The sequence below is a fragment of the Doryrhamphus excisus genome, chromosome 4 (genome assembly GCF_030265055.1).
Source record: "Doryrhamphus excisus isolate RoL2022-K1 chromosome 4, RoL_Dexc_1.0, whole genome shotgun sequence".
Classification (NCBI taxonomy): Eukaryota; Metazoa; Chordata; class Actinopteri; order Syngnathiformes; family Syngnathidae; genus Doryrhamphus; species Doryrhamphus excisus.
Genome location: NC_080469.1, coordinates 6,885,282 through 6,903,257, shown reverse-complemented (window position 1 = coordinate 6,903,257; position 17,976 = coordinate 6,885,282). Strand labels below are relative to the sequence as shown.

Below are 17,976 nucleotides of genomic sequence, written 5' to 3'. Positions count from 1 at the left end.
TACAGTGAGGCCACCATTTGTTATGACTGTGTTCAACAGTTTCCCCCTCAAAGTTAAGTCTGTTAAGTAACCGTGAAATATGGTTTTAGGAAAAATGCCACTTTGCCCTGAATGTCTCATTGCAGTTTCTTAATATGGCGTGTTTATCTCCGCATTTGATCGTGTGTTTTGCATTCCTGTGTGAAATGGCTCGCGTGTGTGTAACCAAATGTCTGCATGAGGAGCAATGCCGCTTGCGTGTTTGTGAAGTGGGTCTGTCACTTGGCCAAGGATTGGACATACTATTGGCAGGCGACATTGTCTGTGAATTCTCCTGCCGGTCATGCTGCTCCGAAAGCAGTATAAGCGGTGCGTGCCACCAAACCGCCATCCTGTTCTCCCACAACACTCTTGTCTCTATCATCAGCCAACCAGGCTGCTCCCTGCTCTCCTTTCCTGGGCCCCATTGCCTGAGCTGTGGCCTGTAGATGAGTGCTACATCCTGGCTGTCAGCACCGGGGTTAGCTGGGGATTGGACCAGAGTGGAAGTGCAGTATCAGGCTATATCTGTCAGCTCCTCGTTCCACTTCCTCAGCACCTCTCATAGGCAGCTGTAGTCAGTGGCACAAACATACGTGACATACAGCTGCGACTGACTCCTACTGTGGGGGTCACCCTTCAGTAGCCGTATTTGAGTTGTTTAAAGCATGGCTGTTGTGTTTTTAAACACACAGTCTTTGGCAAGCCATATTCTATTTTGCCAAGAATTTAATTTCGGACTTCTGAAGAGTGGCCACATGTTTGTATATAATTATAGCTCTTATTTTAGCCATCTTTTATAGAGACACCCTTGAAATTCATCAGAAGGATACATATTTAATTCATAGGATGCTATAAATCTTAATCACGGTGTGAATGTACGTCTAAATCACAGTGTATATTTTCACCCAGCAAATAGAGCCATACCTTCACGGTGATAAACACACAGGTACAGTATGTGCTGTCTCACACACATCTGCATTGCACATGGCCGCAGGAACTACACATGGTGGAGGATTTGCAACTGTAATCACATTAATTGGTCTGTCTCTCCTTGGAAACATCACATGGAGATGCCCTGGTAGCTTACAGCTGGATGCAGCTTTCACAAACTAGAAACCAAAGCTTAAGGAGCAAGGTCATAAGAATCAGAGTGTGCATCTCTATGGTAAATGTGTTTGAAAAACGGCCATCACACCTACAACTCCCTTCCGTTTAGATAGAATTTCCTTCCATCTCAGAAATTCTAGACTTGTTTAAGACTTCAGTTTGTTTTACCTACATTAGGTGCCGACCCGTTTTTTTTAATTTTTTTATTGCCAACATAAATTCATAACAGAGTTAATGCTGCTTCTGTATGAAAGTTCTCCAAGCTGCGTGGACGACCTCAGATGCAGCTGGTGTTTTTCTAATTAGCCACAAATATATCTATGAGAACTATGTTACACACATGCTGCCATTCATCATTTTACTATTGCTTTTCATTTTAACCGCAATTTTACACACATACTGTAAATAAAACTGTAATGTTTGCTGTGTTTTTCTGAAGCTTTCAAATGGTTTTGCTTCTTTAATACTAAGAGTATAGCCAGACATAATAAATAATATGAATGTCCACAAATAAAAGAGACATTTCCTAGCCAAGACGATGATATATTAACGCTGGGCTGAGATGTCTTAAATGCGCGTTATTTAATCAGAATCACATATAAGTGGTATGTGGTTTACCAACTGAGAAAATTCAGATGGTCTTAGGTAAGCTGTAGATCCCAAACAGACCAAACAGGCCTACACACACTTTCATGGTTGTCCAAAATTTTCTTTTCGCCTTCACTACCTTATGTGGTAAAGCCTGCAGTGCTGGCACATAAGACGAGCGAAATGAGCCATAAAAACGTATTCAGAAATTCTTCACCCAGCTCTGCTTTTTTCACACATTCTGGCGCTAATAGGCTCTGACACACCCTAAACAACTGCCCGTGCAAAAATTGTACGCCGCATAGGCCAGCAGTTTGGTGTCCAGGAGGAGCCTGTGGCTATGGAGCCAGAGAAGGAGTCATGCCCTGCTGCCCCACAGAGATGACAGGAAGATAAGAAAGAGAAGTGGCCTCTCCACACAAAAACATCCCACCACGAACTAACCTATCCCGGAGCTGAGCTGGAGGAGGGCTTCAGGACTCATGTCAAAATCCTTCCTTTCTGCACAAAAAAAAAACATTCATTGCTTCATCGAAGTGGGGATACTTTGAGTGAAGTTGACTTAGTCGACCAGTAGCCACATGATACCGAATGATATCACAAATATCAGTATCAAGTTTTTGCTTAAACAGCATGCCTCTGTGTATCACAACTTTGGCTTTGTGTCGTGGCCTCCTACAACAACAGCCACAGGAATAAAAGAGCGAAAAAACTTAAGTGCAATTGACAGAATCTTGGCTGACACTACGGCTGCAGTTACAACTTGGGAAAGTGCTTACAGTTTGCAATATTTGAGAGGTCGAAGTAAAAAGGGTAGCCATTCCTTCTAGACAAAGTGTAATGATGGAACCGTAGGGAAGGAGGAACAGCGAGCACTTTCTGGAAATTAAGGGTTCAGCTGCATTAAACAAGATTTACACCACCGGCTTTAAAACAGTTTTCTTTTGCTCAATGGGTCCTCCTTTGCAGATATTCCGAGGAAGTAATAAACCTCGCTGACAAGTGTTGGAGTGGCTTTGAACATGGGCAACAGAGCTCCATCACTTCTGTCACTGTGCCGCCGCTATGCATCGTTAGTTTTATAGAATTTTGCCTGTTTCTCCTTGTTAACAGCCGGTGGCCTTGCCCTCATATTAGGAGCAGCTTGTTGTTGTTTATTTCAAAGAAATGTTGCATAACTATCTCTAATACTTAAAGCATGGTGCTGTGTATGAGGGTAAACCCACTTCATCTAGCTGTGAGTGGTATTTTTTACCGCATGGTTTGAGCCGACAGGCTGTTTTTTCCTGATGGTTAAGTTCTTTTGAAGCTGTCTGCATGGTCTAGAATGAGGCCCTGCACAGTGTAAGATGTCATACTCCCACTGTGCTGACCAACATGCTGTGTGTGCCCATAACATTTAATGGTATTTTGGCAAATGCACATGGAAACTCTTACGTTGCCCAGCAATCGCATTACATTGCCTTCTTTCTACATCATACACTCCATGTATTTTTATTTATTTTTTACATTTACTATAAACTTTTTCTTTGTCTTTGATGTACACATGTTATATCTTAAAGAACAGAGTAGAAAATGAACAAATTACAGTCAACCCTCCCTTTTTCTTTTCTTAAGGCCCAGTTTTCATATAAATAGGTTTTTGTTAGACATTTTTATACAATAATCTAGTCTGTTTGTCGTGTACTGTTTGAATGCAATTACTAAATAACCCACCATGGTGCTTAAGAAAGTCAGCAATTTGTTGAAGAATGTGAGAGACAATATTGAATTTGTTCCTGACAAAATGCAGGGGAAGACCGCATCAACAATATGCAAAATGTCCGAATGTCATTTATAATCATTTTGCATTGTTTTCTGGGTGTAAAACTATAATAAACACACACAAATATTTGTAACAAATTATTTATATTTAGATTAAGATTTCCTGTATGCTTCGGTTGTCGTCTGACATTTTGGAGCAAATTAATGATGATAACCAAGCTTATAAACTTATTTAGCTTATTATTATTACATTTGAATTTGAATTAAGATAAAACTTTATTGGGAAAAAAGATGTGTATCTTGCATTCTGACAGATTACATATTGAATATCATTAAAACTCCTCTGGATTTGAGAATAGAGAGCAAAGGTTGAGGATTAGGAAGGTTGGTTTGAAATATTAAATTAATTAAATTAAATTCACGACTTAGTTAGCTGTCTTATGCATTAAAAATGCTCTAGAAGAAAAGATACAAAGACTCTCTGAACAAAATCCCTTTCTACCTGCAACATCAGTTTTTGCTGCTAACCAAGAGGCTTGGCAACACGGCATTCAGTCTCCTCCTTTGAGAGCAACCATAGGGCTTCTCTCGAAGAGAAGCGCAGTAGGAGGAAGAGCCATGTTGCCACAGCGCAAACTCCGGATTCGTCATTCCCTTGTACTCATTGCGGCCGAGTGTGTCTGTCACAAATCGGCCTCATCAGCCACCAGTCTGCCCCTGACAGGGCCAACGCTCATAAATCTTCGTTCACAAAGTCTGCCAAGAGAGGGATGCTACAGATGTTTACATTTCCTCTGTCAATTTTATTGAGCTACTTAAATGGAATTCATTGAGATGCAAATTTATTTGTGAAAATACAATATTAAAAACAACAACAACAAAAAATAAATCTGCACTTTTATCCGGAAGCCTAACATGATGCAATGTTTTTTTTTTCCCCTTTCAGTTTAAAAGAAATTCAATTCATCCGCAACCTAAAAACACATTTCTCACTGGGAGCCCTTTGCTGGTAACTGGGAAGTTTATCTGTTGCTGCACTTCCGTGCACAGGTCCGGCATCAAGCTTTGTGGTGATTAAAATGTCCCGCAAAGGTATGTGTTTACGGTGAGGATCCATAAGGTTAGCAGGATCAAAAGTTCTGTGGAAAAGACCTAAAGCAAAAAGAAGCAGAAATCATAAACACAAGAGCCAGTTGGTCATACGCAGATGTACGGCGTGTAGACATGATGGTGGGGAAACTCAACATTTTTCCTGCTGTTCTTTACTGCAACAGAAAAAGGTCCAAACTCAGTAAGGTACAAATAATAGCAGGATGGGCTTTTGTGCTGTTTTGCTACCTACCATTGGATGGATGTTTGTGATGTAACATTCTCAGTGAACTGAAGGATAAAACGTAAGATACAGTGACAAATTGTTTGTGATCAATTAGTTCCCAAAAGTCTGCCAAAAAATTATAAAAATGTTCCCATGGGAATATAAATCCAATTAATCATTTCTAAAAAAAAACACAGATTTTAACAAAAATATCGTTTTTTTTATAGAGAATAATAAAAAAATGCAAAACATTTTGAGTTTCTTATCCTCTGCAACTTTCTTTGGCCCCATGGCGGGTTATGTGGCAGTCACACTCAATAACAAATTAATAGACAGTAAGTCACCAATGCGAAAGATGCTGAATATGTGGAATGATACATGCCCAATATTGTACAATAGCCGAGACAGTATACAAAAATTGTTTTTGTCAAAAACTAAGCCTGACTTTACTTGAATCCCTCAGTTCTGGGTTTGTATGTGAAAATACATTTAACTCAATTTTAGTGTCCTTAAAGGCCCACTCTCTTTCTGCGGTGATCACATGACATGTTTTAGCTGTGGGGTTTTCCTATTCTGGCATCTTCCAACTGTGCAACCTGCTGGAGTGGGAGTGGTGTACCACCCGGGTCTGCCATTCCCATCATGTTCAGTCATTTGCTAGCGGCTAGAGTTTGAAGTAGGAGTTATTGCTGGTGAGATAAGTATGGAGATAAGCTGGTCCTATCCTGCAAGACGTATGAGGTGTCTGGACGGTGTGACAGATGCACCTGACCTGGAAATAAATGATGTGAAGGTAGTGAAGCACATGGGTCTCCTTTGTCATCTGTCAGTTGTTTGTTGCAAGAAGAAATGTCCCAGATTGTGACAGAGATATTAGAAAAAGCAAACATTTCAGCCTTGAACTTAAAAAAACCCTTTAAATCTGTTGTAGTTAAGACTGCAAAGAGGTTAGTTTTTTTCTACGAAGGTGTGTGGGAGAAGCATTCCTTCAGCTCACAATCACCAAGCTCCAGGGCCTAACCCAGCCTTTGTTCTTTGACGTCTCTCCTCTGGTTGCCTTCTTCACACCAGGTGAACTTTCAGGCCCTCGCATTTTTTTTTATGAGGCATGTAAAGATGATGAAGCTTGACATGTTACAGGCTGTCACTGGCATAGCATGATGAAAAGAACGCTGTGTTTAACCCCTAAACAAGTTTGATGACACTTCACTTGCCAAAACAGTTTGTGTCATGAATGGGAGCCAAGGCACTTAAAAGAGCAACATCTTTTTGATGGCACACATAAGCACACCTGCACTATTTAACCAGCACTTGCCACTTTCTATTGCTCATTTAAATGCTATTCATAATGCATATTTCAATATATTCAATTTTCTAACATATGCACAATTATTATTACTTTTTGACATGGTTGCTTGGATAATTCATGTGGATTAACTCTTCCATTTTGAATGCTTCCTAAATTATTTAATAACAAGCTAAAACATGGGTGGGCAAACTTTTTGACTGGCATTGGCTGGGGGCCAGACTATATATCTGATACGGGCACACCCTTTTACCCTTATAATTCTAACATTTCACATCATTATTAGTCTTTGTTATCTGTAAAAGTGTCATACAATATGCTGTATGTGCTTGTGTCCATTTTTTCCAGAGCACTTTAAACATCAGACCACATCAAATAACACATTTTTATTTTACAGCTTTTTTCACCACCGTGAAAGTACACAAATAAAGAATGTGACATACAATAACTATGAATGATAAAATATTGACTATTAAAGAATTATTAAGGAGCAAAGAGTATGTGAACAGTGCAGTGGGTAGATTGTGTGTCACATATTAGTTTGCTTTTGTTTGTCTGGCACCATGGGTGAGGTAGTTGTCTGGATCCCTGCAAGTGAAAAGTTTTAACTGAAACAGCTTGGAGGCAACTGGTGGGCCGGATTCAAATGCTTAGCGAACCGGATGTGGCCCCCGGGTCGTAGTTTGTAATTTTTGTCATTGAAAACAATGCACAAAGAATCATAGTCAAAGTTTATAACGCTTAATTTACACCCTGGACCGGTCGCCAGCCAATCACAGGGCACATATAGACAAACAACCATTCACACTCACATTCATACCTATGGACAATTTGGAGTCACCAATTAACCTAGCATGTTTTTGGAATGTGGGAGGAAACGGGAGTACCCGCTGAGAAAACCCACGCATGCACGGGGAGAACATGCAAACTCCACACACAGATGGCCGAGGGTGGAATTGAACTCCAGTTTCCTAGCTGTGAGGCCTGCGCTCTAACCACTCGTCCACCATGCAGCCGGTTTATATCTATATAATTATTTTCTTCTTCCACTCTTATTAATATATGGCATGCATTTTGTTAAATTCAATCAGCTATTATCTATTTTTAACACCCACATTAGTTACAAATAACACTATTTTGTAACACTGAAACCAGTGTTAAATGCTAAATTTCCTCTCCTGGATTGATATTGTTCTCCCCCCCTCCACTAAGAGTTATAGTCACACACTCTGCGAATGTCCAAAAAGGTCACCACTGTTATGATTGAAAGGTGTACTGGTGGTTTGACCCATCCGCGCAAGAGTTATAGGTAGCCAGCCAGCTTTCAGTCAGCTTGGTTGTTTTTTAATCATTTCATCTTTGCTGTGAGGCTCTCTGGAGACCCCAGCAACGTTTAGCAGTCTGCAGCACAGAACCCCGGGGCTCGTCTAAGCCCTGCCTCTATCCGAGCTGCCATTATTAGCTCTGCTCTCAGGAGCCCGCCGCTCATCTCTCCCCTGAGAGGCAGGCTGAGAAATGAAGCGCGGTGGCTGGGCGCGGCAGCAGTGAGCCAACAGCACGACATGGAACAGTAATTACTCCATTGATATTCCTCGTGCAATAACACTGTCATCTCTCATTTGCATAAAGTCACTTGCCGCACCACACTGACGAATGCATAAACTGTTGTCCAAAGGCTGGAGGAATTCAGGTGGAATTTTTTCAGGGGAACATTTACATTGTGATGCCTTTTGTTTAAAAAAATTCTGAACAAATTGTTTTGATGATGATCATTTATGATGATCATGATCATTGGTTTGTAAAAACTAGCTCTGCTATGCGGCGAATCCCCATACATTCACGATTTAGCATTCACATCTTGTGTATTCACCGTGTTTTTGCAAAAATCTTTTTAACGTTTATTAACATATAAATCAGAAATAATTCATAAATGTTTGATAATACAGGTACAGCAGGTACAGGTACAACATGTACAGCATACATGTACATGTCTCCATGCTTCACTGATAGCATTGAGATTTTGCACTTTGTTCGAGGGTCATTGAACGCACTACAGTTGTGTGTTTGACTACAGAAAGGTTGACTCTGATTCCATCTTATGCAATCATTCATCGGTGGTGAGTGGTAACCTGGATTGTGTGGAAAGACGACAAAGGCAATTGAAGAGAGAGGCTCCAAGGAGGGTTCTAGAGCTGAATCTAATTCAATATTGAATTATAATATATATTATTATTAAATATAATATTGAATATATTCACTTTTATTCCAGAAATTGGATGAGAACATCAACATCAAGCTAGCTGGTGGTCCTGTCACCCCAGCAATAAACAGGGATTTATGGCATTTGCGGTATCAGAACCTTAAATAGCAGACTGATGCTGAATAATTGTAATATGATTCATCACCAAATTGTGAACTTTCATGCACACATTCTGCCTGAACCTGATATAAATGTATTATTCTTTGAGAAATTGATGGGGCGTGAGAAACATGGAATTCCTGGGTTTGCACCAAAAATTGAGGCATCCATGATCTTCCTGTTTGTGCATTTTTTCAACATACAACAAAAAAGGGGAAAGCAACTGTGGTCTATTAAGTATTAAAACAGTTTCTATGTCACCCTGTGTGTGTGTGTGTGTGTGTGTGTGTGTGTGTGTGTGTGTGTGTGTGTGTGTGCTTCTGCGTGAGAGAAGAGTGTGTGTTGAGGGGGTGGATATCAGTGGATGTCATAGGGCCCTGTCTCAGTCTTTGGTTAATGGCCATTGGTCATAGGCTGTCTCCCCTTTATTTCTTTTGCTCTCCTGCTCTATCCTCCCAGGTCTCCCACTGGTACAGCACCCTCAGGCACCGCATCATTTATTGCTGTCAGGAGCCACATAGGAGGGGAGAAAGGAGTGAGGGGGAAGAGGGAAGAGTGTGTGTGCGTGGAGAGAGGAGGAGGGGAAACAAGGAGAAGATGTGCTGCAGGGAGAAGCCAATGGAGGCGATGGGGAGAGGCAGGCAAGCTAGACTGTCAAATCTCAGCCATTGAATATTTAATGCAGCCTGGAGTGTTTATTTAGTTAGCCTGTCGATTTTTACCACTCTGTCAATAGCGGCCCCCATGTAGCCTGCTGATGATCTTTAGTGTCTCTTCCCTCAGGAGCGGCAAGGCTCTAAATGCAATTATGGATTTTCCTGCACTGCAATGTGTTTGATATTTTTACTGATCTAATTTGCAATCTGGTAGTTTATTGTTTGGCATTTTAGTGGCGCTCAAGTGGCGAGGCAAATTTGATTTCCTCTCATAATTCTTTATAACTTCATTAATGCTGTTAGCACATTGGCACAGATCTTAAATAAAGGAAGAGAATCATCTCATGGATGGATGCTTTCCCCATTTTACTGTCTCTGTTCCCCATTATTTCACTGATTCTTGTTCTAATTAAAAATCATCCGAGAGGTGTAATGTCGTTGTGAAATAGGGAATAATAATGGGGCATGAACAGTTCGCTTTCCAGAGACAAGTTTATTCAACCATACTGCAAATGTTGCCGGAGCAAAGCGGCATTCAGAGACAAAGGACATTAATAAAAGAGGGACATAAATAACAGAGGCAAAATAATGTAGCTGACTGTCTCACAAACTGTGTGTGATTCGGTAGTGCTGCAGAATTTTCAGTGCTTTGACAAATGTGTTTGTTAGAGGGGCAGCATTAGCTGTAATGATGTTAGCATGTAGCCGTGTGAGTGATGTGCTAGTTAGATGCCCGGCAGTAGAGCTAATGGTGTTAGCGTGTTGAGCCTTCCGAGAGATGCAATCGGTTAGGCTGTGATGGATGAGTGTCGTTCTACACGGGCCTGCAAGCCTCCTCCTTCGCCAAACTGTCACCTACTTAAGTGGACGTGCACAATTAGCACTGAAATCAGAGCCCGTTTCATCTGCTGCTGGGCTCAACATTCAATGGGAAAAACGTCTCATCTTGTCAGCGATGAGTGAATGATGGCCGCTCTACAAAGAGGTGCGGGATACACAACACATCATAATTTTGTCATTAAACTAATATACATAACATAAAACAATATTCCAACAAAAGCAGTAAAAATACACTATACAATAAACTAATATTTTAAGTAAGCTAATACATATTTATTTATAAGCTGGACATATTTGGCATCACTCGCTCCACAATAGCCACAAAACACTTCCTCGTTATCCACCAATCACTGTCAGAGCAAGTGAAGGCCATTCACGAATATTCACAAATAGAGGAATTTTGAACATCAGCACATTTTTTTTGCACATTCTGTGTGTTCTGTATTGCTGCTGGTTTTGCTGTGATAATGATAACAATTACCTGTGGATTTGCCTTCATATTGGTGAATTTATGACTAGGTGTCATTCTATTTACTATATCAGGGGTCTCAAACTCAATTTACTTGGGGGCCACTGGAGCTCGGGTCTGGGTGAGACTGGGCCGCATCAGGTTTTCCAAAAAAAAAAAAAAAAACGCATTTATTAAAAACAAAAAAATGTAAAAAAACTTCACTTTGGTTCCAATTTTATACAAGAAAAGCTCTGATAAAACATTCCACTGTTCTCAAATATTTGGTGTAGAAAAATAAAAAGTAAGATAAGATGAAAAATAAATAAACAAATCAAGAATAAAGAAAATCAATCAATCAGTAATAAATAAATAAATAAATATAATAATAATAATAATAATAATAAAACGGCAAATAATAAAAACTTAAGAAACCACATATAGTTGGTGGGTAGACGAATTATTTTTTTCAGATTAAAATTAACAAAGCATTATTAGAGCCTTGTAGACATGACAAAACACAACTATAGTCACATTTATACTCTTTTTATCTACAAAATATTGCGCAACTGCAGGGTCTTGAGAAACTCGCAAACTAGAGAGCTAGCGACCTAAACGGTAGCCTTCAAGTTATTTCCTTTAAACTTAAATAGCCAAAAACTTACCACTTCCACATGGATAGGGAGGATAACTATTAACAGTTATTTAACCTTTACCATGAACATTAATCAAACATAATTTTTTCTCAGTACATGATACCATACAGCATCCATATCAAACTTGCGCGGGTCGCACTAACATTAAACTTTCATATCAAGGCGAGGGCCTCAAAATAGTGTCCTGCGGGCCGCATGTTTGAGACCCCTGATTTATATTATTGGAGTAATGAAATTACTATTCTGTTCGACTTGCATGCCACAATATTCAGAACAAATAAAAATTCATTGTTTTTTACAATAATTTGCATCTACGCAAGCACCATCACAGTTTCAAAAGTATCGCTATTGTAAAGTACCGGTATTGGATAATATGTCTACGATACCCAACTCTACTTTTGACAATGTTAATCAAACCTAGTGATTATTACATAAATATTTGTAAAGGAGGCATTTTGTATACAGCTTTTGTGTTAGAGAACACTGTACTGTGCTGGTGTATGTCATGTAGCAAAATATCATTTCAGATGCTCTCTGGGGATGAGGGGCGGGGTGTTTTTCTAAACAGAAAGCATGCTGCTTTTATTTGCAGTAATCCCTGCAATTGCTGCTGTTGAGGCCCAATTTGAACGCAGACTTTCATCTACAGACATTTCCGACAGCAAATATCCCTCCTCTAATTGACAGCGTCACTGGTTCTGCTGCAGCTTTGGCCCCTCCCCTCTTCCATCACTCTGAGATTTCAGCAGAACACAGAGTTCCTCCCTAAATGTTACAAGAGATGTTTGTATTACAGTCGTGGATAAGATTCATCTCTCTTATCAGCTGAGATGAGCAGGGGAGTGAGTGTTGGGGAAGATCAGGAAATGTCATTGCTCTGTAATAGTTTATGATTCATCCCTCCACCTTTGACTAAATAATGAGGGATGACAATTAGAGCGGACCATGGGAGTTGGAATCAAAGGTTTGAGATTCCCAGTTGGCAGAGTACAACGTGTCTGCGTGTGCTCCCAGCAAACTGGATCCAGATGTCGAGTTCTATGCTGCCAAAGGCGGCCACTGCCACACAACAGGGTATTTCTGCCAGCCAGCCCATCTCTCAACCACCATGCTGCAAACATGACAAGAGAAAAAAATTACAGAAATCCAACTCACACCAAGCGAGTTCTGATAATGCGATTTATCAAACCTCGGGCTTGTGTTTTTGTCCCTTTTTGTTCACTCTTTTTCTATGCCGTAAAAGCGACAAGCATTGGTCTTCCAAACCAGGATTTAAGGTGGTTGTAATGTAATAAAAGATTGACATGAAATTGTTGAACAAGTTCCAAGTGACATTACATTGATTGATTTTGGTTATTATCTTATCTTCCACCGCCTTGAACATTTGAGAAGCCAAATCCAGCACACGAGTAAGCCCCGGGATCTAAAGGATTTGATTAGTCTGGCCGTAGCGGTGGGCGGGCGGGTCGTCTGGGATTGGAGGGATTCAAGGGGTCAGGTGTTGTCACTCAGCAGAGCGACTGAATCAATGGCCCGGTGTGGCCCAGAAAAGGCCAGCGGCAGAGCGCTATTGATATGTTTAACAAATTAGCCGCGTTGACGGCAGGTGTGATTGTGAGCGCGGCTCGGGGGTCAGCTCGTCATATGGTGGCTAACAGACACAATATTGCTGCGTGTCCTGATCTCTCCATTCCCTCACAATGGCATTAGGGGCACCCCAGGGAAATAAAGAGTCCCACTCCCCTATCCCCAGTGCTCCTCAAATTAACTCCCCAGAAGGTTAAGCTCCCTGATTTATAATTATTCAAGCTCACCACCAGCTCCATCGCCCCTCTCCTCTCCACACTTCCCAAGCCCTCTTTCTCCCTGCCACTTCTCCTGAGTGGCACTTGGCTTTTTTGTGGGAAAGCACAGGAATTAGATTAGCTAAGCCTGACCGCTGAACATCCAGTCTCATGACGGGAGCAGGATTGGACTTGATCTCTGCCTGTCTAGCTGTCGCTCTATTCAATCTAGCTGTCTGTCTCTCATATTGTTTTATTGCTTGTGAGGGTCCCTATGGATGAGACATTTTCAGCCTTTCAGCCATTCTGCAATTGCATATATGACTCTCCAAGGAGCGGCCAGTGTCACAAGTGCGTCTCCCTTGCACGGACTTGATTTGAATGATGCACGCTGCGATCGGCCTTCACTTCTTCTTCAGTAGGCTGTGGCGGTCTTGGGACGTGGATCAATTTAGGCTGCTCATTAAATACTTGTGGCCACCACATAAGAGAGTGATAACCCAGAGTGCACAAGGAACAGTACAGTCTACTGCATTTGTCTGCAACAGTTAGCAAATATCTTTTTAAAGCAAACATATACAGTGGATCCCCACATATTCGCCAATGAACATTTGTGAGCAAATACAGTATGCACATTTTTGGGCTAACATTTTTTTTCTGAAAATGGGCAGCTTTTATTAGTAAATTTGTAATAAGTAGTAGTAATTAGTAATAATTTCCAATTACCCACCTACACTTTATACATATGTTACTGCATTCTTTATGCTTTACTTATGGAATGCACCATAGTTACATGAGGCAAAGTGAAACTTACATATAAATTAGCTTATATATGACTTCAACATGTTTGAAAAGGAGTGGGAAGAAGAAGAGTTTATTAATCACTTCCTGTGTCTAACATGTATGAGTTAACCATCAACATTTATATCAGAAGTAATTCAGTGATGATAAATAATATAGCAGCTAGATGAGAAGATAAAGACATGCAAGTAAATAATTATTGAAAAAAATAATATAATAAATAAAAGAATGAAGTAGACATTACTGCAATAATTTTAAGGTAAAAATGCCAAAGTAAATATGCATTACTAACATTACTTATATTTTTCTCATTGAAATGTATTGTTTCCTTCTCTTGTTGTTGCATTTTATTATTATGTATTGCTTGTTTCCCAAGTTATTCTAAAACTACTGCAGTTTATCTGAGTTGGAGTTGCAAATTAAGTTTAACCTTCTTTTTTTTTTCACATTGCAACATTTGTTTTTTTTCTTTCAAATTTGCTTTACTTTAACTACAGAATTTAAGAATATGCAGGCCAGCCTTACAGGAAGACTTGGTGCTATTTAAATTGCAATGTTCCTTCAAAAAACAATTAGTTGCATAAAAATTAAATGAAAATTATTATAGCACAGCCATAAAAAAGTCTAAAAAAATGCTAGCTGAGGGTTCTCATCACTTATTTTTTCAAGAAGAATGTCTGTAGTCACAGGCAATGCACTCAACTGCTTTTTAGAGCATTATTATTTCAAATCTAATCCACTTTTTTGACTGACGGAAAAAACACATTTTATCTTAAATAGTCTCGAAAATCTCAATGGACTCCCATATTGCAGCCAAATGATGTACTTAACCTCAGCAGTTGATTGCAATGTTGCTGAAATTACGGCACAGCAGTAAAAGTGGTGCACCTTTAATAGATGTCACTGCTCTCATTCAGCGTAGATGCTGTGTGGATGGCTCATTGTGGAGGAGCTATATGTGCCTCTAAAGTCAATTGGTCTTCTCTGGAGGCCAAGGTAATGTAATAAGGCACCAGTCTGACTGAGGGCTGAGCTCTTTTTTTTCTACAATCACATAATTAATCTCCCGATTGTACCGCTCACTGTGTCATGACAGATACGTTTGTGTTTGGTGCATAATGGTGAGGTGCTGTGTGCTTCCGCATGCCTCTGTTTTGGAAAATGGTTGTAAAGCCCGTTCCTTTAGTTTCTGCAGAGGGTTGCATCCAAAACAACACTCCCTTTGGGCTCTATTAGGAGAGAAAAAGAAACACACACTTCTCAAGCAGGTGCCTTAATAATATGTCGGCAATTTAGATAATGACTGGGAGTGAGATAAACTCAAGTGTGTATTCCAGGTAATTGGATATGTGGTGTGTATGCTACCTAAGCATCTATGGGCTGTTCACTGTGAGCTGGTTTTTAGGTTTCAAGGACTGTAATAGGATGAACTTGCAATGATAAGTATTATAAGGCCTGCGAGTCTATGCCGTAATAACAGCTGATTTGACATATTTTAGCCACCCACACACGTCAGAACCGCCTGAAGGGAATCACAAGCGGCCCCAATATCTCACTGTGAAAAAGATAGATTCCACATCAGTGTGTCCAGTTAGTTGGAGGGTGACAAATACAACACCTGGGGCTGCCACAGTGATCAAGTTTAGAGAGTTTTCCTCAAAGCCAAGGTGGAAAAGTTGGAGCTATAATGAGAGGCGTCAAACCTGCGAGGTGACGCACAGAGAAGGAGGTGGCGGGTGCCTTGAGGGGAGCGGCGCTCTGGTTCTCCTTGGCCTTTAAAGAGATTACCTTGGCAGTGTAAGGAGCAGGTCCACCCAGGGGGTTTTAGGAGCAGATAGGCCAACCAGCCCATTACCAATACTACTGAAAAGCCCAGCAAACTTCATTAATAATCTTGTGATGAATCATTGTTTTAATTGGACTGTTATAGCTTTAAATCTGTGCTCCTATTCTTTAAACTATGTACTTAATGGGGTTGGCGGCCTGTGTTTATTCCAGGCAGTAATATGCGCAGTATGGTAACATTTTTGCTACTTATGTTGTGAAATATGGGTTAGATCAGTACACATTTTTACTAATGCAAGAGCTGTGTATAAAGAAGCATCGTTTTCTTTTAGAATGGTTTGTGTGAAATAACCGTACAGATACGTCATTATTGTCCACATTTAGTCAGCGCACAGGGTCAGCTTTCTCCTATTCTTAATTAGATGAAGGATAGCCTAATTAAATCAAATTCATTATCTTCAGCTCTAGAAATCAAGAGGCTGTATTGGAAATAAGGTTAGGCTTGCCCTCATCCATCATGCCCTAACTAAGCAATACACAGACCAGCCTTTTGCATGAGGCATTATTACCTTGTCATAAACACTTACTTTTAGAATCCTTGAATCAAGCTGTGATATGCGAAGCTTTTATCACATTAGTTTGTGCAACTATGTCAGGCTCTTTCTACCTAAGATAAAGCAGGCTCCAAATAATTATGTTAGCTTTTGACAGCTATTTAAAGCTAGCTCATAATTCTGTGTAATTATGACATAGCACAGCTCCTCAGGTTTTTCAATGGAAAAAAACAGTGATAGTGTGTTTTGTAAAAGTAGCAAAAATCTTACCCTCAGACTGGCTATAGTTTTGTGTTATTGTTCATGTCAAGCATCCTTTTGTCGAGGACATATAATGAGCTCTCATCATGACGACACAGCACTGAATCTGAGACAACTGCCAGAGCAATCACAGTTTAGAAATTTGCATGTTACCATGTTGACAGTGTAAGTTTTGCATGTGTTAAATATGCGCCGGGTACTGTTGCGTACAATTTATAACAGTCCACCATAGGGCCACAAGCCCTTTAAATGCCACTCCGTGGTGGCGCCATATTCTCAAACACATGAGGCCTGTCTCATGCTCTGTGTTGGAAAGTGAATTAGTGAGCTCCATTCTAAAGCCGGTGATACCAATGGGCTGTGAGCAGTGATTTGTTGGCCGTGTATATTACAGCCCATGGTCATGGAGGGCTCACTGAAGTGTGTGTGTGTGAGTGTGTATGTGTGTGAAGGATAGGACGGAGCGCCTTATCATTCAGTGTTTACTCACAGTAAATTGAGTTGAAATAATAGTCTTTCTCTGAGGCAAAACAATGGAGGAGGCTGCAGGCTGAGGGCTCGGGCTGCTGCGGGGCAGGGCCGCACCACCTCAAAATGAAAGGCAGAGCCTGAGGCCATTGGGACTGGGGCATGGTGGAAGGGAGGAGGCATGACTGCCTTTATGTGGACATCTACACCAGGCGAGGAACAGACACCCCTCTGACAGGCACCTGGGTAGGACAACAGGAAGAGGCGATTGGCAGCCGGTGGGGGTAACGGGGCCTCGGGGCTCTGTCATTAGGTTGCTGGTGGAAAGGAAGATGACTGCCCTGAGGATAGAGGAGCGACAGGTCCCTGTGGGACAGCCACCACAACCTCTCCTTCCCCAGAGTCTGCACCAGAGCGGGTGGACTGCGTTCATCTGTTAACCCCGTCCTTGCTTGAATGCACACTCATAACCTCTGGCAATGAGTGAGCTGCGGGAGTCCAACCTGTAGAGAGCAAGCGTCGGTGCAGTGAAATGACATATCCATGTAATGCACAGACCCGCCTATGCTATTGTTTCTGCTTGGATGTGTTTCAGCTGCAGTTCTGCCTCTTCCCCTTCATTTATCATGCTGCAACATAAAGTGCTGCCACAGCATTATAGAAACAGCTGCTTTTTTCAGACAGCCAAAGAGAATGGGCTGCTCTGCAGAACACAAAGACACTCGTGGATCTAAAGAGGGTGTAAAATTTGTGCGTGAATGCAAACCTTTTTCCTTGCTGAGAGGGTTGAACGCGGGTGTCACCATGGCGGGAGACTTTGTCATCGCATCTGAAGACAAATAAGTATCCAATCGGGCCAATAATGGGGACAATGAGTGGCAAGGAGACTAACAATGTCCTCCTTCATGGCCAAATAGGCATCAGTACAGCTGCTGCCCTCTCTTTACAATTCATATCAAGCCATTAAACCACACTGCATAGATAAGATATGGACACAAGTATTAGGACACCAAGTTATTGCAACTAGAGAGTGAATATGTGGAGGGAAAAAGCAGGTTTGGCTATTTCCTGTTTTTACCCTTTTATGACTTTTAAGACTTATGAGAGTATATGTGTGATTTTTTTTGGCCCATTTATTCAGAGCAAAATGTGTGAGGTTAGATGTCACTGATGTACTAGAGTGCTTGATGTGCCCTTATGAAGTTTAGATCATGTTCATCCATACCAAACACACCAACTCGGTTATGTTGGAAGCTTAGAATC

The 17,976-nt window shown here is 40.9% G+C and overlaps 1 protein-coding gene across 1 annotated transcript in view; it reads left to right on the top strand.

Annotated features, from left to right (window-relative positions):
• Positions 1 to 17,976, top strand: part of lmx1bb (LIM homeobox transcription factor 1, beta b) — a 48,081-nt gene that overhangs the window by 8,754 nt on the left and 21,351 nt on the right.